This window comes from Callithrix jacchus, chromosome 11, assembly GCF_049354715.1.
Source record: "Callithrix jacchus isolate 240 chromosome 11, calJac240_pri, whole genome shotgun sequence".
Taxonomy (NCBI): domain Eukaryota; kingdom Metazoa; phylum Chordata; class Mammalia; order Primates; family Cebidae; genus Callithrix; species Callithrix jacchus.
The window spans coordinates 19,562,647-19,586,319 of record NC_133512.1 but is presented as its reverse complement, the minus strand read 5'-3'; positions in this window follow the sequence as shown (position 1 = coordinate 19,586,319).

Here is a 23,673-nt window from a genome sequence, read left to right as displayed (position 1 = left end):
TCAGTTTGCACTTTTGTACAGTATTTCATTGTGCAAACAGTGAAATTTATTTCCAAGTTTTGCCATTAATAAATGTATTACCATTGTTTTTGTCATTATGAAAAATGACAAAACACAAAATAGCACACACACACACACACACACAATTAGACATGGATCATAGACTTTATGGTGAAAAGTAGAAATATAATTATTTTAGGAGAATATAGATGATGAGATCCTCATGACCTAGAGTTAAAAAGTGTTTGTTAAACATAAAAGTCATAAACTATAAGATATATTAAATATAAACTAAGCATAAACATTTAGCCAATCATTAAATAAAGACAAAGTGATAAATTAGACTACATTTAAACTAATAATTTTTAAATATTTTTTTCTTTTTCATTACAATCAACAGGGCTAATAAACTAATAATTTTTGCTCATCACAGGACACCAAAAAGACTTTAGCTTTTGGCCAAAAGGTAATAACTGATGACCCTCTTTCCTGACAAAGAACTACAAAACTGGGAAAAATATTCTATACCTTGATCTGGGTGGAAACTGGTAGATGATAGATGGATAGGTGGGTAAACAGGTAGGTGGGTGGATACACAGATAGATGATGGATAGATAGATAGATAGATAGATAGAGGCATTCCCACCCAACAATGCTAGCTTATTCATTGCAGTTTGTGTAAATGATAACTAAATAAAATCTTCTTAGAAACAAAAAATGCTTTTTGCTTTTCACTATGAAATGTCATTTTGTTACAGTATTTTTTTTTTTTTTTTTTTTTTTTTTTTGAGACGGAGTTTCGCTCCTGTTACCCAGGCTGCAGTGCAATGGCGCGATCTCGGCTCACCGCAACCTCCACCTCCTGGGTTCAGGCAATTCTCCTGCCTCAGCCTCCAGAGTAACTGGGATTACAGGCCCGCACCACCATGCCCAGCTAATTTTTTGTATTTTTTTTTTAGTAGAGACGGGGTTTCACCATGTTGACCAGGATGGTCTCGATCTCTTGACCTCGTGATCCACCCGCCTCGGCCTCCAAAAGTGCTGGGATGGATTACAGGCTTGAGATATTCTTTATCAAATTTTAAAAGGTGTCTTCCTTTACTAGTTAGCTGCGTTTTTATTATTAAGATACGTCGAACCTCATTAAATGTTTCTTCCGCCTTTGCTGGTATCATCATTCCTGCGAAGGGGATAAATTACATACATTGACTTTCAGGTATTAAGCCAACCTTAAAATCTTGAGGGAAATCTAATTTGGTCTTTATGTTTGATCTTTCTTAATACACTATGGAACTTGGTGTGATAGTATTTTATTCAAGGTTTCCTTCTCTATGTTTGTAAGTATGAGCAGATCATTATTTTCTTCCTTATGCCTTTGCGAGTTACAATACCAAGAATATGCCAGTCTCACAAAATGAGTGAGAAAATGTTACCCCATTTCTCTCAAATATGAAATAATTTTGGAAATTTTAATTTACTTCCAATGTTTCATAGAATTGCCCAGAAAATTATTTCACTTTGGAATTAATTTTTGTGGGAAAATTTTAACAAATTTTTTATTTTTTGAACAAACTACTTTTTAAATTTCTCTTCTTTTTGAGTTCATTTTAGTGAGTTTTGAACTTTATACAAACTTTGGATAGCTACATTGGTAGCTGTTTCTGTGAAGTCTTGAGAAGATGGAAAGAATATAGAAGGAAGAGGTTTACTAACCTAACACCTGCTAAGTGAGACACACTACAGTCACACATAAAGAGACAGCAGAAGCCCATTGAAACAGGGACCTTGGGACCACGTGGACAAGCATGTGCATTAGGATTCTACTTACCATTAGAAGGTAGCTTTGAAGAAGTTAATCACAGGCTCTGGTTCCAATTTCCTCATATATTAAATGAGAATAGTAATAATATTTACTGTAAGTTTAGCCCTCGTCTGCCCAAGTCTTATCAGTATTAGTGTGCAGAAAGTCTTATATTAGTAATAATTTCCCTATTTCATAAATTGTTACCACCTGATTTCAAACTATAGTGCTTCTAAAGGCCCTCAGTTTTTACTCTGCCGTTTCTTGGAATGCACAGCGTTATAGGATATGAGCCAGTAAACGGACTTCTCAAATTCTCTTCTTTCCCTGTCTTTGGTATTTTTTGCCTTTCAGACAGATAAGGTTAGTGCCTAACCACTCCTACTTAGTGACTGATATGTCAATTTTAAAATCTGCAACAAGGGCTTATTTTTCAGAGCTGCTGAGGAGATAAAAAACCTCCAGGGTACAAACAGGGCACTATGTCCCTGGAGATTCTCATTGTGCTGAAACCATATGAATTTTCATAGAGGAATTGAGAAGAATGTGTCTTTTTTACTTACATCAATGCAGTCATAACATACCTCTGGGTGTCCCAGAGGCTTTAGATAAACAGATTGCTCAATTATTCTCAGAAGCATCCTCTTTATAGGGCTAGCTTTAGAATCAGGCCCCTGAGAGAGCACACACTGCCTCCCCTCTCCTTTCCTATATCACTTGAGATACTAATTAACAGAAAGCCAAACATGACAATAACAATCATCCTATAGTCAAAAAACCCTAATCAAAATGCATTTCCAACCAGGACCCATACATGCACTAAAGTAAGTCTAAACCCTGCCTCAGGCTCCAACTTGTACACCACCGCATAGTAAGAATCCTGAAAAAGAAGCTCATTAAGTGGCTGACCTAATAAGGGACGCCAATCAATGTGTCTTATTAAGGACTTTGGTACGAAATTCAAAATATGCAAGTCCCTTAATGCCTTTTTTCTTTTTCATTTAAGAACTATAGTTGAGGTGGTTTGGAAGAAGACAAGGTAGATGGAAATTTGTCAAAATCGACCTCCTCAAATGATGGCTGCAGTTTCTATTCAATCACCCCCATCCTTCAGGGCATCTGTTAAAACCATTTTAATCTATTTTAATTTCAGGTCTGCTTTAATCTATTTATTTACAGAGGTTCAAATGTCACAGGCTCATTGGAAAGCAATCATTTTGTCAAAAAATCAGTCAGATTGAGAACACGGAATAATGCTAAATCATTAGTGATAATGTCGTTGGACACTGTTGGAATATAACTCTACTGGGACCAGTGTCGTGAGTTTTCTCTACAAAATAACTCATTAGCTTCACACAGAGAAAGCTCTAGTCCTCAAGTTGCAGACTGGACCGTTGACCTCAGCCGGCTGCCTGACAATCATCTGCTGCCAGGCATGAAGGCACAGGCTCGCGGAGGTCAGCCCCACCCACTCCACTATATGAAAAGTAATTTGCTTCATTTGATTTACAGGTGACATTGAAGCTTGTTATTTATTATTTTTGTATTAAAAACAGAATTTCAGGTCCCTGTTTTATATAATTAATAGAGGGAAAACACTATATATGTGGTAGTGTGTCTTTATAGGTAGCAAGTTTTGCTGATTTTGATGAAGATTAAAAGTTACATTTTGGAATAAAATGTTTGCCTCTAATAACGAATCCTTAGACTGTTCTAGACGTTAGAGGGTATTGGAACAGATTAGAGATCTAACCCTAAAATAACAAAAAGGAAATTGATAGTAGATAAAAGCTTAATACAAATAACCCGGTGAAGCAGTTGAGCACATGGAGTGGTTAACATTTATTTCATAATCCACCCCTTGTGCTCCACGGACAGGGACAGAGCTCTGTGTACTTCCCCACCATCCGCAATGCCCGAGGGGCCCCTGGCTTCAACTCTTAGCTGTTAGGAGTGTCTGAAATTTGAAAAAGCTAGCCAGGCTTCCTGTGGACAGCACACGTATGCTGTGAACTTTACAAGGGCAGTTGTCCAAATGTGAAAATAATCAAACAGAATTAAAGGTATACAGTCAATTTGAGCCTGTGTTCTGCCCATGTTAATTGTGACAAGTAAAGTTGCTTTCTGCTAATTTTATAAAATAGAATACATTGAAGAAAGATGAGTTACATCATCGACTTTGTGACTTATTGCAAATACTCAATAATACCTATAATGCCCACCAAGTGCTGCAATGGAATAGCAATACAAATTCTTAAAAATATATAGAAATAACTAAAGATATAAAAATTTTGTATTCTTATGGCATAAAACAAGATGAAAAAAATAAGTAGAACATAGAAGATTCCAACATTCTTAAGTAGGTATAATTACTAAATAATTTGCAATGCTTAGGTAGAATATATATGTAATTCTTTGCTAATGAAAATGGAATATTTATGAAATTTGGACACCTAATAAACAAAAATAAAAATTTTAACAGTTATATCATTAGAAATGCATGCTAAAAATCTCAAAAAATAATTATTATAACAATTATTAACCACTCATTATTTATCACTTTTATGTTGTAAAATTATCATTTAAATTAAATTGAATTTAACCACAACATTAAATAAATAGCATTAACAATTACTTAATTAATTAATCTTCAATTAATGTGACAAGAAGGTTTTTATCAACTCTTTTGAACCACATGTTCAGTGTTCACTGGTGAAGCCAAGAACCAAGAATATAATCGCAATCACAATAATAACACATTAGATAATATTAGTAACCACTACTGCTATTAGTAATCACTTTAGAATAAGCATCACTACTTAGTCTAAAGACTGAAACCTAAATAATGTTGAGAACAAGTCAAAAAGTTAAATATTTTTCCTTAAGAAGAAAGAAAACATGGCCAGGCGAGGTGGGTCATGCCTGTAATGCCAGCACTTTGGGAGGCCAAGGTGGGTGGACCACTTAAAACACTATATAATATGGTGGTGGTTTAAGGGTCAGTTCAGTAGTCACATAATTTTTTTGTTGGCCTGTTTGTTTCTAATCCTAGTTCCTTTATTAATTTTGGCAAAAATCTTAATCTTTCTGGGCTTTAGATTTCTATAACTATGTAATGGTGATAATAATATATACCTTTCTGTGTTATTGCTTTACTTAAATTATATGTTCTATAATGTTCATAGCCCAATATTAATAAATAGATAAAATACGCTAGGTGTGGTGATTCACGCCTGTAATCCCAGCACTTTGGTAGGCCGCAGATCACTTAAGGTCAGGAGTTCAAGACTAGGCAGGCCAATGTGGTGAAACCCTGTCTCTACTAAAAATTCAAAAATTAGCCAGGTGGGATGGTGGGCACCTATAATCCCAGCTACTTGGGAGGTTGAGGCAGGAGAATTACTTGAACCCAGGAGGTGGAGGTTGCAGTGAGCCATGATGACACCACTACAAGCCAGTCTGAGCGATAGAGTGAGACTCCCCTCTCACAAAAATAAAAAATAAAAAGTAAAAATGAATAGCTTAGTACGTCTAAGCAAAGGAACAACATTTTTTCTTTTATTTTTCTTTTTAAAAGGAGTCTTGATCTGTTGCTCAGACTGGAGTGCAGTGGTGCAATCTCGGTTTGCTGCAAACTCCGCCTCTCAGATTCAAGCAATTCTCTGCCTCAGCCTCCTTGGCCAGGCTGGTCTTCAACTCCTGTCCTTGTGATCCACCTGCCTTGGCCTTCCAAAGTGCTAGGATCACAAGCATGAGCCACCACACTCAGCCAGGAACAATATATTTAAATGAGTATTATGACTGAAGAATTAGAAAATAAGAAATAAATGATTGTGTCTCTGCCAGGTTTTGGTATCAGGATGATGCTGGCCTCCTAAAATAAATTAGGGAGGAGTCCCTCTTTTTCTATTGCTTGGAGTGGTTTCAGAAGGAATGGTACCAGCTTTTCTTTGTATCCCTGGTAGAATTCATCTAGTCTGGGCTTTATTTGGTTGATAGACTATTAATTACTGCCTCAATTTTGGAACTTGTTATTGGTCTATTCAGGGATTCAACTTCTTCCTGGTTTAGTCTTCAGAAGGTGTATGTGTTTAGGAATTTATCCATTTCTTCTAGATTTTCTAGGTTATTTGTGTAGAGGTGTTTATAGTATTCTCCAATAGTAGTTTGTATTTCTATAGGATCAGGGGGATATCCCCTTTATCATTTTTTCTTATGTCTGTTTGATTCTTCTCTCTTTTCTTCTTTATTAGTCTGGCTAGCGGTCTATTTTGTTAATCTCTTTAAAAAACTAGCTCCTGAATTCCTTGATTTTTTTTGAAGGGATTTTCATGTCTCAATCTCCTTCAATTCAGCTCTGATCTTAGTCATTTATTGTCTTCTGCTAGCTTTTGAATTTGTTCGCTCTTGCTTCTCTAGTTCTTTATTTTTTAATACTTTAAGTTCTAGGGTACATGCGCATATCTTGCAGGATTGTTACATAGTTATACATATGCCATGGTGGTTTGCGGCCTCCATCCACTCCCCCCACCATCACCTGCATTAGGTATTTCTCCTTAAGTTATCCCTCCCCAATCTCCCCACCCCCCTCCCTCCTCTAGACCCTCAACCACCTACAGACCCCAGTGTGTGATGTTCCCCTCCCTGTGTCCATGTGTTCTCATTGTTCAACACTCACATGTGAGTGAGAACACATGATGTTTGCTTTTCTGTTCTGTGTCAATTTGCTGAGAATGATGGTTTCCAGATTCATCCATGTCCCTAGGTCATGAACTCATTGCTTTTTATGAATGCATAGTATTCCATGGTGTAATATGCCACATTTTCTTTATCCAGTCTATCAACGATGGGCATTTGGGTTGGTTCCCGGTCTTTGCTATTGTAAACAGTGCCATAATGAACATACGTGTGCATGTGTCTTATAATAGAACGATTTATAATCCTTTGGATATATACCCACTAATGGGGTTGCTGGGTCAAGTGGTATTTCTATTTCTAGTTCCTTGAGGAATCACCACACTGTCTTCCACAATGGTTGCACTAATTTACACTCCCACCAACAGTGTAAAAGTGTTCCTATTTATCCACATATGTTGTCTACAGATTTTTTAATGATTGCCATTCTACCTAATGTGAGATGGTGTCTTAATGTGGTTTTGACGTGCATTTCTCTAATGACCAGTGATGTTGAGCATTTTTCCATATGTTTGCTGGCCACATAAATGTCTTCTTTTGAAAAGTGTCTGTTCATATCCTTTGCCCAATTTTTGATGGGGTTGTTTGTTTTTTTTCTTGTAAATTTGTTTTAGTTGTTTGTAGATTCTGGATATTACCCCTTTGTCAGTTGGGAAGCTTGCAAAAAATTTTTTCCAATTCTGTTGGTTGTCGGTTCACTCTAATGATTGTTTCTTCTGCTGTGCAGAAGCTCTTAAGTTTAATTAGGTCCCATTTGTCTATCTGGCTTTTGTTGCCATTGCTTTTGGTGTTGTAGTCATAAAGTCCTTGCCTATACCTATGTCTGTATTGCCAAGGTGTTCTTCTAGGATTTTTATGGTGTTAGGTCTTATGTTTAAATCTTTAATCCATTTTGGAGTTAATTTTTGTATAAGGTGTAATGAAGGAGTCCAGTTTCAGCTTTCTGCACATGGCTAGCCAGTTTTCCCAACACCATTTATTAAACAGGGAATCCTTTCCCCATTGCTTCTTTTGTAATGTTTGTCAAAAATTAGATGGTTATAGATGTGTGGCATTACTTCCAAGGCCTCTGTTCTGTTCCATTGGTTTATATCTCTGTTTTGGTCCCAGTACCATGCTGTTTCAATTACTGTAGCCTTGTAGTATAGTTTGAAGTAAGGTAACGTGATGCTTCCAGCTTTGTTCTTTTTGCTTAGGATTGTCTTAGCTATGTGGGCTCTTTTTTGGTTCCATTAGTTGATGCAGTTTCTTCATAGTGTCAATGGTCTTTACAATTTGTTCTTTTTTTGCAGTGGCTAGTACCAGTTTTGTCTTTCCATATTTAGTGCTTCCTTCAGGAGCTCTTGTAAGGCAGGCTTAGTGGTGACAAAATCCCTCATCATTTGTTTGTCCATAAAAAAATTTTATTTCTCCTTTGCTTATAAAATTTATTATGGCTGAATATGAAATTCTGGGTTCAAAAATATTTTATTTAAGACTGTTGAATATTGGCCCCTACTCTCTTCTGGCTTGTAGGATTTCTGCAGAGAGAGCTGCTGTTAGTCTGATGGGCTTCCCCTTGTGGGTAACTTAACCTTTCTCTCTGGCTGCCCTTAATATTTTTTCCTTCATTTCAACCTTGATGAATCTGAAGATCATGTGTCTTGGGTTTGATCTTCTTGAGGAGTATCATTGTGCTGTTCTCTGTATTTCCTGAATTTGAATGTTGACCTGTCTTGCTAGGTTGGAGAAGTTCTCCTGGATAATATCCTGAAGAGTGTTTTCCAGCTTGGACCCATTCTCCCCATCACTTTCAGGTACATCAATCAAACATGGATTTGGTCTTTTCACATCATCCCATATTTCTTGGAGGCTTAGTTTGTTCATTTTCATTCTTTTTTCTCTAATCTTGTCTTAATGCTTTATTTTGTGAAGTTGCTCTTCAATTTCTGATATCCTTTTTCTACTTGATCAATTTCACTATTGATACTTGTATATGTTTCATGAGGCTCTTGTGCTGTGTTTTTCAGCTCCATCAGGTCATTTATGTTCTTCTTTAAATTGGTTATTGTAGTTATCAATTCCTCTAACCTTTTACCAAGGATCTTAGCTTCCTTGCATTGGGTTAGAACATGCTCCTTTAGCTTGGAGGAGTTTGTTATTACCTATCTTCTGAAGCCAGCTTCTGTCAATTCATCAAACTCATTCTCTGTTCAGTTTCATTCCCTTGCTGGCAAGGAGTTGTGGTACTTTGGAGGAGAAGAGGCGTTCTTGTTTTTGGAATTTTCAGCCTTTTTGCTCTTGCTTTTCCTCGTCTTTGTGAATTTAACTATGTTTGGTCTTTAATACTGGTGACCTTCGGCTGGGGTTTTTGTGTGATCATTCTTTTTGTTGATATTGACACTACTGCTTTCTGTTTGTTAGTTTTCCTTCTCACAGTCAGGCCCCTCTGCTTCAGTCTGCTGGAATTTGTTGGAGATCCACTCCAGACCCAGTTTGCCTGAGTATCACCAGCAGAGGCTGCAGAACAAAAACGATTGCTGCCTGTTCCTTTCCATGGAAAATTTGTCCCAGAGGGGCACCAACCAGATGCCAGCTGGAGCTCTCCTGTATGAGGTGTTTGTTGATCCCTGCTGGGAGGCATCTCCCAGTCAGGAGGTATGGGGATCAGAGACCCACTTGAAGAGGCAGTCTATCCCTTAGCAGAGCTAAAGCACTGTGCTGGGACATCCACTGCTTTACTCATATCCAGCAACAGGAGCATTTAAATCTGCTGAACCTGTGCCCACAACCATCCCTCCTCCCAGGTGCTCTGCCCCAGGGAGATGGGAGTTTTATCTATAAGCACCTGATTGGGGCTGCTGCCTTTCTTTCAGAGATGGCCTGTCCAGAGAGAAGGAATCTAGAGAGGCAGTCTGGTTGCAGCAGCCTTGCTAAGGTGCAGTGGGCTCCAACCAGTTTGAAATCCTGGTGGTTTTGTCTGCACTGTGAGGGCAAAACTGCCTACTCAAGCCCCAGTAATGGCAGACGCCCCTTTTCCCACAAAGCTGGCATATCCCAGGTCAACTTCACACTGCTGTGCTGGCAGTGAGAATTTCAAGTCAGTGGATCTTAGCTTGCTGGGCTCCGTGGGGGTGGAATTCACTGAGCTAAACCATTTGGCTCTCTGGCTTCAGCCCCCTTTGCGGTGGAGTGAACTTTTTTGTCTCACTGGTGTTCCTGGTGCCACTAGGGTGTAGAAAAACTCCTGCAAAAATTTTCAAAAAATACTGGCAGAGCGAATTCGGCAGCACATCAAAAAGCTTATCTACCAGAATCAAGTTGGCTTCATCCTGGGGACGAAAGGGTGGTGCAACATATGCACATCAATAAATGTAATTCATCACATAAACAGAACCAATGACAAAAAGCACATGATTTTCTCAATAGACACAGAAAAGCTCTTTGATAAAATTCAACACAGCTTCATGCTAACAACTTTCAATAAACGGGGTATTGATGGAACATATCTCAAAATAATAAGAGCTATTTATGACAAACCCATAGCCAATATCATACTGAATGGGCAAAACTCGAATCATACCCTCTGAAAACCTGCACAAGACAAGGATGCCCTCTCCCACCACTCCTGTTCAACACAGTATTGGAAGTTCTGGCCAAGGCAAGGCAATCAGGCAAGAGAAAGAAACAAAGCATATTCAAATAGGAAGAAAGAAAGTCAAATAGGAAGAAAGGAAGTCAAATTGTCTTTGTTTGCAGATTACATGATTATACATTTAGAAAACCCCATCATCTCAGCCCAAAATCCCTTACACTGATAAGTAACATCAGGAAAGTCTGAGGATGCAAAATCAGTTTGCAAAAGTTACAGGCATTTCTATATACCAATAATAGACAAACAGAGAGCCAAATCATGAGTGAATAAACTCCCATTCACAATTGCCAAAAGAGAATAAAATACCTAGGAATACGACCTAAAAGTGATGTGAAGAACCTCTTCAAGGATAATTACATACCACTGCTCAATGAAATAAGAGAGTAGACAAAGAAGTAGAAAAGCATTCCATGCTCATGAATAGGAAGAATCAATATTGCAAAAATGGCCATAGTGCCCAAAGTAATTTACAGATTTGGTGCTATCTCTATCAAGCTACCATTGACTTTCTTCAGAGAATTAGAAAAAAACTACTTTAAATTTCATATGGAACCATAAAACAGCCCATATAGCCAAGAAAATCCTAGGCAAAAAGAATAAAGCTGGAAGCATGATGCTACTTGACTTTAAACTATACTACAAGGCTACAGTGACCAAAACAGCATGGTACTGGTACCAAAACAGATATGTAGACCAATGGAAGAGAACAGAGTTCTCAGAAATAATGTCACACATCTACAGCGACCTAATCTTTGACAAACCTGACAAAAACAAGCAATGGGGAATGGTTCCCTATTTAATAAATGGTGTTGGAATAACAGGTAGCCATATGCAGAAAACTGAAACTGGGCCCCTCCTTTACACCTTATACAAAAATTAAGACGGGTTAAAGACTTAAATGTAAGACCTAAAACCATAAAAACCCTAGAAGAAAACCTAGGCAATACTGTTTTGAACATAGGCATGGGCAAAGACTTCATGACTAAAACACCAAAAGCAGTGGCAAAAAAAGCCAAAATTGACTAATGGGATCTAATTAAACTAAAGAGCTTCTGCACAGGAAAAGAAACTATCATCAGAGTAAACAGGCAATCTATAGAATGGGAGAAAAATTTTGCAATTTTACAAAGGGCTAATATCAAGAATCAACAAGGAACTTAAATAAATTTACAAGAATAAAACAACCCCATCAAAAAGTGGGCAAAGGATATGAACAGACACTCCTCAAAAGAAGATATTTATGTGGCCTACAAACATATGAAAAAAAGCTCATCATCACCAGTCAGTAGAGAAATACAAATCAAAACCACAATGAGATACCATCTCATGCCAGTTAAAAAGTCAAGAAACAACAGCTGCTGGAGAGGATGGAGAGAAATAAGAACACTTACACTGTTGGTAAGAGTGTAAAAATTCAACCATCCTGCAAGACAGTGTGGCGATTGATTCCTCAAGGATCTAGAACCAGAAATATAATTTGACTCAGCAATCCCATTACTGGGTATATCCCCAAAGGATTATAAATCATTCTACTATAAAGACAGATGCACACGTATGTTTATTGCAGCATTGTTTACAACAGCAAAGACTAGGAACCAGCCTAACCCATCAATGATAGACTGGATAAAGAAATGTGGCACATATACACCATGGAATACTATAAAAAAGAATGAGTTGATGTCCTTTGCAGGGATATCAATGAAGCTGGAAACCATCATTCTCAGCAAACTAACACAGGAACAGAAAGCCAAACACCACATGTTATCACTCATAAGTGAGAGTTGAACAGTGAAAACACATGGACACAGGGAGGAGAACATCACACACCAGGACCTGTCAAGGGGTGAGGGACTAGTGGAGGGGTGCTGTTAGGGGAAATGCCTAATGTAGATGATAGGTTGATGAGTGAAGCAAACCACTGTGGCATGTGTATTCATATGTAACAAACCTACACATGTTATTCTGCATATGTACCCCAGAACTTAAATTATAATTTTAAAAAAAGAAAGAAAAGGGAAAAATATTTGTTGTTATACTTTGAATGTTTTTATGTAAAATATTCACCTTCTTCATACTTATCTGTCGAAGATGCCATGTTACTGTATATCATTAGCACCTTAAAAATGTGTGGAATGAGCTAACAGTCTTCCGAAGAAGAAATACACTCTTCTATCAAAATGGTAAAAATAAAAAAGAAATAAGTATAAAGAAAGTTATTTCAACTTTTTAAAATATCTTAACTTTTGGGAAGTTAAAATATGAAACAAATTGAAGATTAATTATGAGAAGTGTTATTTATATGGTAAGGTATTTAAAAGCCTAAATCTAAAAATACATTTTAAAATTTTTGATGGTTTTCAAATAATTATGAAGATGTAGTTTAAATTGATAAGTAAGCTATTTCAAACTTCAAATCAAGAAACAAAGATCCTGAACATACACAAAGCAAAGCTTCCTATGACATTCTGCAAATTAAATATGGCAGTGAATCCAAAATCTGATAAATATGCCACAGGAAAAAAAAATCTACTTGTCAGCAAAACAGCAAAGGAAAATATAAACAACTAATAGAAAGCACTTAATTGAATGAGTAATTCATCATGACCAAACAGGTCCAAGTTCAGAGGCGCAATGGTAGTGTTGAAAGGCATTCATATACTTCACACACCAGTACAGTAAACGGGGTTAGGAGACAAATACCAGTTTGTGTGAGCACAGGGCACTGTTCTTCAGTGTCAGCACATGATTTTCGGTAAGCATGGGTCAATACTTTCCTCAGAATGGTGTGAAAATAGGCACAGAATTTAAAATGTATTCCAGACTCTAACTTGCCATGAATTAGAACACTTAAATTTAGCTATGCTGAGATGTTCAAAACTTCCTGTGCTTGCTATTTATTTTAAAATCCCAAGTTTTTTACAAGCTTTTATTTTTACTCAAATATCTTCTCTGCCACCTCTCCACAAGCTGTCCCTTCTGTGGACTCCCACCATGTTTTGTCATCTGAAAAACATTTCATCAAAAACAAAGAACAACAACAAGAGCACAGCCTGTTGTTATAAAGCATGATCTAGGCATGCAACTTACTGGAAGATGAGGGCATACATTTTGGGTGGTCTCACCACAAAGAAATGATACGTTTTTGAAGTGGTAATACACTAATTACTCTGATTTGATCATTTCACAGTGTGAACATGTATCAAAATGTCACACATTATTCCATAAATGTGTACAACTATTATGTGTGAATTAAAAATAAAATAAAACTTAAAAGGACTCCAGCATTAAGCAGAAAATTCTTTATTGTCTCTTGAAAGCAGAAAAAATCTATGATTATCTAATTGTAACTTGAAAGAATACATGAAGATATGACAACCCTTCCCAAGTTAAGTTATAGATTTAACACATTTCCAATTAAGAGCCTAATGAGATACTTTATGAAAGCTGACAAAATAATTCTAAAACTCATTAAAAAATAAATGAGTAAGACTGCTTAATAGATTCTGGAATAAAAAGAATAGTAATGAAGGAATGGAGATCTTACCAGATATTAGCACCTATCATATATCAAAAATATTAAACTTGTAGTGAAGGAACATAAAACTCATAGAAAAAAGTAGTTGAAACTATGTAAAATATAAACCAGGGATGATATTTGCAGGAAATAGTTTAATAATTCTTAAACTGAGCAAATAGTTCAAAAAGGAGATAATCGCAGTGTTTGTTCTTCATATAACCGAATAGCAATATAATTCCAAACTACAATACAATACAGAATATAAAACTTCATCTTCCTTTTATGAAACTGTGGAGTCTGATGTTGTTCATTATTTTACAAGGATGAGCTACAGATTGTGGTCCTGGGAAGACAGTTAGAAAAATGCAAACCGTGACCAGTACTGAGTCATCTATCTAGTATCTGAAAAAGTAATTGTGATCCACAAAGACTGATAACCAGTATTTGTATTAAGTTCCTACCTAATGGAAATAAGGAAATGCAATCAGTTTTCTTGGAGCATTTTAATACCATTTCAGTGTCATTAGTCTTTATGTACATACATTATATTCAGAAAGCAATGGATGTGTGGCAAAACTAATATATGCAAATTTAATCATAGCTTCAAGGCCAGTCGTACTCTTTGTTATAAATATGCTTTCCCTGGACTTTACATATACTGCACCATTCTTAATATTTGCTTTTTCCCCCCTCTGGTAATAGCCAAATGGGAAAATATATACAAATACATACATAATCATCCTGCTATAATTTCTGGCATTAAAATTTTTCTATGTGCAACCAAAGTGAAAAAATGGTGATGAAAGTTTGTGACTATGAACCCAGAAAAACAAAAGTCAAAAAAAATTACTGAATGCAACAGATTAGTGCGACAGTGGGATGAGAGGCCAACAGATGCATGTCTGCTGCCGTAAACACAGGGCACAGAGATCTCTTAGTTTCTCTTTCCGCAAGTTCACTCACAGATCATGTAGGCCCAGTCCCACCTCTCCTCCTACTCTTTGGAGCCTCTCTAATCGGTCAGAGAGGATCTATGGAGCTTCTCTAATCAGCCAGAGAGGATCTATGCCCCTGAATAAACTTGAGTCAAGAGTCACTTACACCTGTTTTATGCTCCAAGTCGAACCACAATATGCTCTAAATCAAAGCACAACTCAGTCCACCCAGGGAGACTAAGGTCTTCACATGTTTCAGAACACTGTATAACTAATTACTGAATGTAACATGCATGCCTCTAGGCTCATGGCATTACTCTTATATTGTGCATTTGCCTGATATCATCTCTATGACATTTCAGTGTAATTTGTATCAACCCTCACATACATTGCACGAGAATCATAAAGGAATAAACTCAAGAAATGTGGAAGTGCTGGACCAGTTGAATATATATAAGAAGAACATGGTTTGTAAAAAAGAATGAAAATAGTCAAGGAGTGTGAAGGCAGACAAGATCATTGCATTTTATCACACAAGAATTTGTCTGGCAACTCAGTCAGTGAAAAGTATCCAGGGTATTAGTGCACATGTGAAAAGAGAATATAGAATGTTCTGCCAGCTGCCAATTAGATGATCAGGTAGACATGCTGAACACAACCACAGAGAGGGAATCGGCAACATCTGGAGTGTAAGAAATTCTACAGCAGCGCTGCCTACTGTGGGAAAGACCCGTTTGTTTGGGTACTTAGCCGTAATTCTAATCCATTTTAAATTTCCAGTAATTTAAAATATAAACACACACACACACACACACACTCACACACACACCACATATTTAGATTGTAAAATGGCTAAAATGGTTTTTAAATCCTAATTCTTTTTAATATTGCTTATTTTTGAAATTATACACACAGCAAGTTCTAAATATTGCATGGGGGTAATGGAACAATGTTTTCAACTTATACAAAGTTTGAACTGTGTTGTACTATCTCCCTCCCAAAAGAAAACAAATCCATATGCTATAAAGTATCAAACATACCTTGTATAAAACATTTAATATTGACATTGTTTCCCAAAGGAATACTTATTATTTCTAATATATATTAATTATATTGATATAATGATATTTTAAAGTATATATATATATATATATATATATATATATATTCAATTGGTATTTTCCAAAGTAAATGTGCTGTTTTTTACAACATTCCTATGTTTTCACTGAAATAGATATATAAATATTAATCAGAAGTCAAACTATCCCTGTTTGCAGATGATAAACTATACCTAGAAAACCTCATAGTCTCAGATCGGATAAACAACTTCAGCAAACTTTCAGGATACAAAGTAAATGTACAAAAATCAGTAGCATTCCTATACATCAACAATATCCAAGCTGAGAGCCAAATCAAGAACACAATCCTATTCACAATAGCCACAAAAATAATAAAATACCTAGGTGTACAGCTAACCAGAGAGGTGAAAAATCCTACAATGAGAATTTAAAAATACTGCTAAAAGAAATCAGAGATGATATAAACACATGGAAAAACATTCCATGCTCATAGGTAGAAATAATTAGTATTAGTAAAATAGCCATGCTTCCCAAGCAATTTACAGATTTAATGCTATTCCTATTAAACTACCAATGATATCCTGCATAGAATTAGAGAAAATTATTTTAAAATTCTCATGGAACCAAAAAGGAGCTCAAATATCCAAGACCATCCTATGTAAATGAACAAAGCCAGAGGCATCATGCTGACTAACTTCAAAATACATGACAAGGCTATAGTAATCAAAACAGTATGGTACTGGTACGAAAACAGATATATAGATCAATGGAACAGAATAGAGAGCTCAGAAATAATATGGCACCCCTACAACTATCTGATCTTTGACAAGCCCAACAGAAAAAAGCAATGGGGAAAAAGGACTTTCTGCACAATAAACAGTGCTGGGTTAACTGACTAGTTATATGCAGAAGCTTGAAACTGGACCCCTTCCTTTCACCATATACAAAAACCAAGATTAAAGACTTAAATTTAAAACCTACGACTTTAAAAACCCTGGAAGATAACCAAGGTATTCCATTCAGAGCATAGGAACAGGCAAAGATTTCATAATAAAGATACCAAAAGCAACTGCAAACAAAAAAAAAATTGACAGCTCCTAATTAAATTTAGGAGCTTCTGCACAGCAAAAGAAGAACATATACTGGCAAGGTTGAAGAGGAAAGACAATGCTTACATACTGCTACAGGGAATGTAAATTAGTTCAGCCACTGTGGAAAGCATTTTGACAATCCCTCAAAGATGAATTGAAATTTGGCAATTCCTCAAAGATGAATTAAAACAGAAATACCATTTAACACAGTAATTCCTTTATTAGGTATACATCCAAAGGAACATAAATAATTTTATTGTAAAGACACATGCACATATATGTTAGTTGTAGCACCATTCACAATAGCAATGACATGGAAACAACCTGAATGCCCATCAATGGTACACTGTACTAAAAAAAAATGTGGCACATATCCATGAGGAATACTATGCAGCCGTAACAATGAATGGGATCATGTCCTTTGACGCAACAGGGATGGAGCTGGAGGCATTGTCTTAAGCAAACTAACACAGGAACAGAAAACCAAATATACACATTCTCATACACATGTTATAAGTGGGAGCTAAACAACAAGAACACACAGCCACAAAGGAGGGAACCAGGCCAGGCATGGTGGCTCATGCCTGTAATCCCAGCACTTTGGGAGGCTGAGGAAGGAGGATCATGAGATTAGGAAATCAAGAACATCCTGGCCAACATAGTGAATCCCTATCCCTACTAAAAATACAAAAATTAGCCGGGTGTGGTGGCACACACCTGTAGTTCCAGCTACCAGGGAGGCTGAGGCAGGAGAATCACTTGAACCTGGGATGCAGAGGTTGCAGTAAGCTGATATTGTGCCACTGCACTCCAGGCTGGAGGCAAAGCAAGACATTATCTCAAAAAAAAAAGAAGAAGAAGAAAGAAGATGGGGGAGGGGGAGGAGGAGGAGGAGGAGGGGAAGGAGAGGAAGGAGGAGAAGGAGAGGAAGGAGGAGAAGGAGAAGAAGAAAGAAGGAGAAGGAGGCCGGGCACCGTGGCTCACACTTATAATCCCAGCACTTTGGGAGGCCGAGGTGGGTGGATCACGAGGTCAAGAGATCGAGACCATCCTGGTCAACATGGTGAAACCCCGTCTCTACTAAAAATACAAAAAATTAGATGGGCATGGTGGCGCGTGCCTGTAATCCCAGCTGCTCAGGAGGCTGAGGTAGGAGAATTGCCTGAACCCAGGAGGTGGTGGTAGCGGTGAGCCGAGATCGTGCCATTGCACTCCAGCCTGAGTAACAAGAGTGAAACTCGGTCTCAAGAAGAAAAAAAAAAGAAGGAAAAGGAGAAGGAGAAGAGGAGGAAGAGAACCAAAGACACTGAGTGCTAATTGAGGGTAGAGGGTGGGAGGAAGGAGAGGATAAAAAATCTACCTATTGGGTACTATGCTTATTACCCAGATGATGAAATAATCTGTACACCAAACTCGTGTGGCACACATTTTACCTACATAATAAACTTGTGCATGTACCTGTGAACCTAAAATAAAAGCTAAACAAGATTTTTAAAATTTAAAAATAAACATTAATCAAAGAGATTACTCTAAAATTATGCAGCTGTTTCTAAGGTATTGTAATTTGGGCTCTTTATTTGTAATCTATTGAACAAGTATCCGAGATAAATTCCTTTGAGTAGGATTACTGAAAAACTTAAGCAAATTTTTACTGGAATTTGGGAAATGTTATTTCTATGCAGTTCTCTGAAAGAATGGGAACATTTTATGATGGCAGTAAAGATTTGTTCATTTACCTAGAGCTTGACCAACAGTGGATTTTATAACACTTTTGAAATTTTAACTAATTAAATATCTAATTTAATAAACATTTATTTTGAAATGTTATGTACAAATAAATAAGTGAGGCATTGAGGAAGTGCTGTATCTCCATGTACATACATCATCGAATATGCCTTTTGATCTCTACTAGATTATTAAATTTGGAAATTCTTAAAGATCGATCCTCTCACTTCTTTGCTCAGTGTATATTCTCCTACAATGCAAACTTATCTCTACACATGGATTCCTCAGAATATATATATACATGGTTGATTCTCATTTTTTTTTTTTTTTTTTTTTTGCAGTAGTTCTGTTCTACAAACTTGCTGCAAACACTGAATTAGTGAATAATGATGCATGGCTTTGAGGGGAAACATAGGTTTAAGTACTTGTGAGATTCTGATCACATTTCCATCAACCCATCAATACAAAACCTTGTTTTACACATCTCTTTATGGACAACATATTTAATATGTACTGGTGATTCATTAACATGAAACTCCCAGCCAACAGCACTGTAACTCGTGCCTTCACTAAGTTTCTCTGACACTTGTGTTTTATCCATAAGGCATGTCACAGTCATACTCTCTGCAGGTATTCTAAATAGCAAAATTACCAACAAAAGCAGAAAATGGAAAAATATACCACTAAGGAGCCTGTGACAAGGCCCCTTGCTAACATTATGAGAGCTGAAACAAGAAAGGAGAGCATGGCCTTGTTGCCCTCAGCAGGGAACATCTGTACCAGGAGACTCGGAGCTTTTCCTGCTCTGGGCGTGTCCATGAATCACCACAAAAGCACCATGGAAATTGACTTGAAGGTTACAAGCAAATTTTAGCAAATAGGTAAATTGAAAAATGTGAAATGTGCTAATAATAAAGATTGATCATGTTGAAAAAAATAAAAATTTTATCTCCATTTCAGCTTATCATCTACTGGATATTTTGTAAGTATAGAATACTCAGTTATCCAAAATTACAATCATGGCTTTCCCCCATATATATTTCCATTGTAAGTGACAGGTAACATCCTCCACCCCTCATGGCAAGCAGGAAACTGGCAGTCACCCTTGGTAACTCCCAAGCTGACCCCTCTGTCTTTGATCACTCCCCCAGGCCAGTTGATTATACCTCCCAACTATTGCCACAGATTGTCTGCTCTCCATCACCACTGATGAACATGATACTTATGCCAAAATTATCTCACCTGGCTATTTGCAATGGCCAAATTGACCTTCTCAATTTGTTATCTACCCCAATAATAGAGTAATCTTTTAAAGCCCAAATCAGACATATCACTTGCTTTATACTTTTCAGAGTTTTCCATTGCTTTTCATTGTAAAAAAAAATTATGTCAATAGCATGGATTTTAAAATTATATACATTTTAAAATGCATCAATTACGTTAGATATAATTGTGTGAAGATGAGATGCTTGGAGCTGCTATAATCATTATACAAAAATGAAAGAAAAACTGAAAAGTACAGCCAAGAATCTGAGGATGACAGAGCAAAAAGATGGATAATTAGGTGTGAATGTGTGCATGTGTGTATGTATGTTATCGTGTGTCTTGTAGCAGATTTACTGATTTATTCACATGCTACAAAAAGGCCCCTAGATTTTCCTTTCCAAGGGAGATACTGCTTTGTTTCTTGGTTTCTTTCTAGGAGTATTCTGGGTGGCTATATAAACACATCTTCCTTTCCAGTTGCAGATATGAACATGGTAATACATCTTTATTTGTTCACTTGATGTTCAACTTTTGGAGGTATTCCACCTCAGAATAGTTAGGTCTATTTAATCTTTCTAACTGGACACATAGCATTACACAGAATGCCTGAAGTCATTTATTTTCCTAGTCCTTTACTGAAAGACATTTGTATAGTTTACATAATTACAAACAGCGATGCCGTGAGCATCTTCGTATATACGCTCTTGTTTTATTGGAGAATAATACCTGTGGCAATGCTGGATCAATACAGGCATAACGATGTTGATTTTGACCAGTGTACAAAGAGTCCTTCTGGAGAAGTCCTGCCAGTGTGCAGCATGGGCTTGCGGTACTGAGTAAGAATGCCTGTTTCCCACATTTCCCTCAATGCCATGCATTATCTGGCCCACCCCTGCCAAGACGGGCCACCCATAGAAAAAGCATGGCAGCCATACTGGAAAGGTCAACAGAAGCATTATCTGGAGTCACAAACTCCCACCCTGTCAAATTTACAACCTGTCAGCCTCTCATGGATCAACTCGGCAATGTCCTGATGGGTCCGTGTTTCTTTTCTTTTTTTTTTTTTTGAGACGGAGTTTCGCTCTTGTTACCCAGGCTGGAGTGCAATGGCGCGATCTCGGCTCACCGCAACCTCCACCCCCTGGGTTCAGGCAATTCTCCTGCCTCAGCCTCCTGAGTAGCTGGGATTACAGGCACGCGCCACCGTGCCCAGCTAATTTTTTGTAATTTTTAGTAGAGACGGGGTTTCACTATGTTGACCAGGATGGTCTCGATCTGTTGACCTCGTGATCCACCCGCCTCGGCCTCCCAAAGTGCTGGGATTACAGGCTTGAGCCACCGCACCCGGCCGGGTCCGTGTTTCTAACCTCTCCAGCTTCTTGGACTTGTCCCTCCGAGGACCCATCCAGGCTTCCAGGGGTCAGATGGACAGGGTCACTTCCATGATGAAGGCTTCACCTAGCTGGCGTCCACTGGGTAAGGTTTGGCTGAGACCCCATCTCTTCCAGGACTGGTTTCATAGTCAGGCAACCCTGTGTCTTTCAGTTTCTGGACTTCTCTTGGATGCTTGATCTTTAGCTTTTTATTTCCCCTGTCCTTGCTTTTGATCCTTTTCTAAGAAATCTTCATCCACAGACCCTCTTCCTCCAGCTTTGAGTTTGCTGAATTAGCTTGCTCTAAAACTGTTTTGTCTATATCTCCTTGTTCTATGAAAGAATAACCCCTTCATTATTGAACCCAATGTTAATCAGGTTTTCTGATATCTGCAGTGGCAACCATCCTGAAATCTAATATTAAGAGCTAGAAAGAGGGTTTTGCAGTAAGTTATCAGCAGAGTGAAGTTATGACACCAGGGTGATGTTAACCTGAACTAAGCTCAGGGGGAAAGTGGATCCTGATTGAGCCAGTGGGGGTGGCGGACACAATAAATTCCCTTCCTTGTGACAAGGGGCTGGTTCCAGAGCAGTGTGCAAGACACAGGGCTGTGCTCAGTGCTGTGGATTCAAACTTCCTGAGAAAAAACAGATTTGAAAAGTAGTTTTCAAAACAACAGCAATAAAGTTAGCTCCAGAGGGGCTGAAAGAGTTCCTCCTGTGGAAGGAGTCACGAGATTAAAAAGCTTCGCAGCTTTGTGGCTGCAGGAGAAGGGCTTGCTGATGGCGGGGATGTTAGGAGTGAGGCAGAGTGAAGATCAGAAGTAAGAAAGGCAGGACTGGTCCAGGGAATCTGGCCCCTGGGGCCCTGACCACCCCCATGAATAGCAATGCCCCCTAACTGTCTGAAAGCAAGGCAAGAAAACAATAAAGGGTATGCAATTAGGAAACAGGAAGTCAAATTTTTTCTGTTTGCAGAGGACATAATTTTATATCTACAAGACATTATCTCAGCCCAAAATTTCCTAAAATGATAAGCAACTTCAGCAAAGTCTCAGAATATAAAATCAATGTGCAAAATCACAAGCTTTCCTATACAGCAATTACAGAGAGTCAAATCATGAGCACACTCCCATTCACAAATGCTACAAAGAGAATAAAACACCTAGGAATACAACTAACAAAAAATGTGAAGGTACTCTTCAAGGAGAACTACAAAGCACTGCTCAAGGAAATAAGAGAGGACACAAACAGATGGAAAAACATTCCATGCTCATTGTTAGGAAGAATTAATATGGTGAAAATGGCCATACCGCCTAAAGTAATTTATAGATTCAGTGCCATCCCCATCAAGCTACCATCGACTTTCTTCATAGAACTGGAAAAAAACTACCTTAAACTTCATATGGAACCAAAAAAGAGCCCACATAGCCAAGACAATCCTAAGCAAAAAATGCAAAGCTGGAGGCATCACGCTACCTGACTTCAGACTATATTATAAGGCTACAGTAATCAAAACAGGATGGTACTGGTACCAAAACAGAGATATAGACCAATGGAACAGAACAGAGGCCTCAGAGGTAATGCCAGACACATACAACCATCTGATCTTTGACAAACATGACAAAAACAAGGAAAGGGGAAAGGATTCCCTGTTTCATAAATGGTGCTGGGAAAACTGGCTAACCATGTACAGAAAGTTGAAACTGGACCCCTTCCTTACACCTTATACAAAAATTAACTCCAGATGGATTAAAGATTTAAACAGAAAACCTAAAACCATAAAAATTCTAGAAGAAAACCTAGGTGATACCATTCAGCACATAGGTTTGGCAAGGACTTCATGACTAAAACACCAAAAGCAATGGTAACAAAAGTCAGATAGACAAATGAAAGAAAGCTCTAATTAAACTTAAGAGCTTCTGCACAGCAAAAGAAACAATCATTAGAGTGAACTGGCAACCAACAGAATGGGAAAACATTTTTGCAAGCTACGCAACTAGCAAAGGGCTAATATCCAGAAATCTACAAAGAACTAAAACAAATTTACAAGGAAAAAAACAACCCCATCAAAAAGTGGGCAAAGGATATGAACAGACACTTTTCAAAAGAAGACATTTATGTGGCCAATAAACATATGAAAGAAATGCTCACCATCATTGTTCATTAGAGAAATGCAAATCAAAACCACATTAAGATACCATCTCACGCCCTTTAGAATGGCAATCATTAAAAAATTTGAAGACAACAGATGCTGGAGAGGACGTGGAGGAATAGGAATGCCTTTACACTGTTGGTGGGAGTGTAAATTAGTGCAACCATTGTAGAAGACATTGTGGCAATTCCTCAAGGATCTAGAAATAGAAATTCCATTTGACCCAGCAATCCCATTACTGGGTATATACTCAAAGGATTATAAATCGTTCTACTATAAAGACACATGCACACTTATGTTCATCATGGCACTGTTTAGCAAAGACTTGGAATCAACCCAAATGTCCATCAGTGATAGATTGGATAAAGAAAATGTGGCATGCACATATATACCATGGTATAC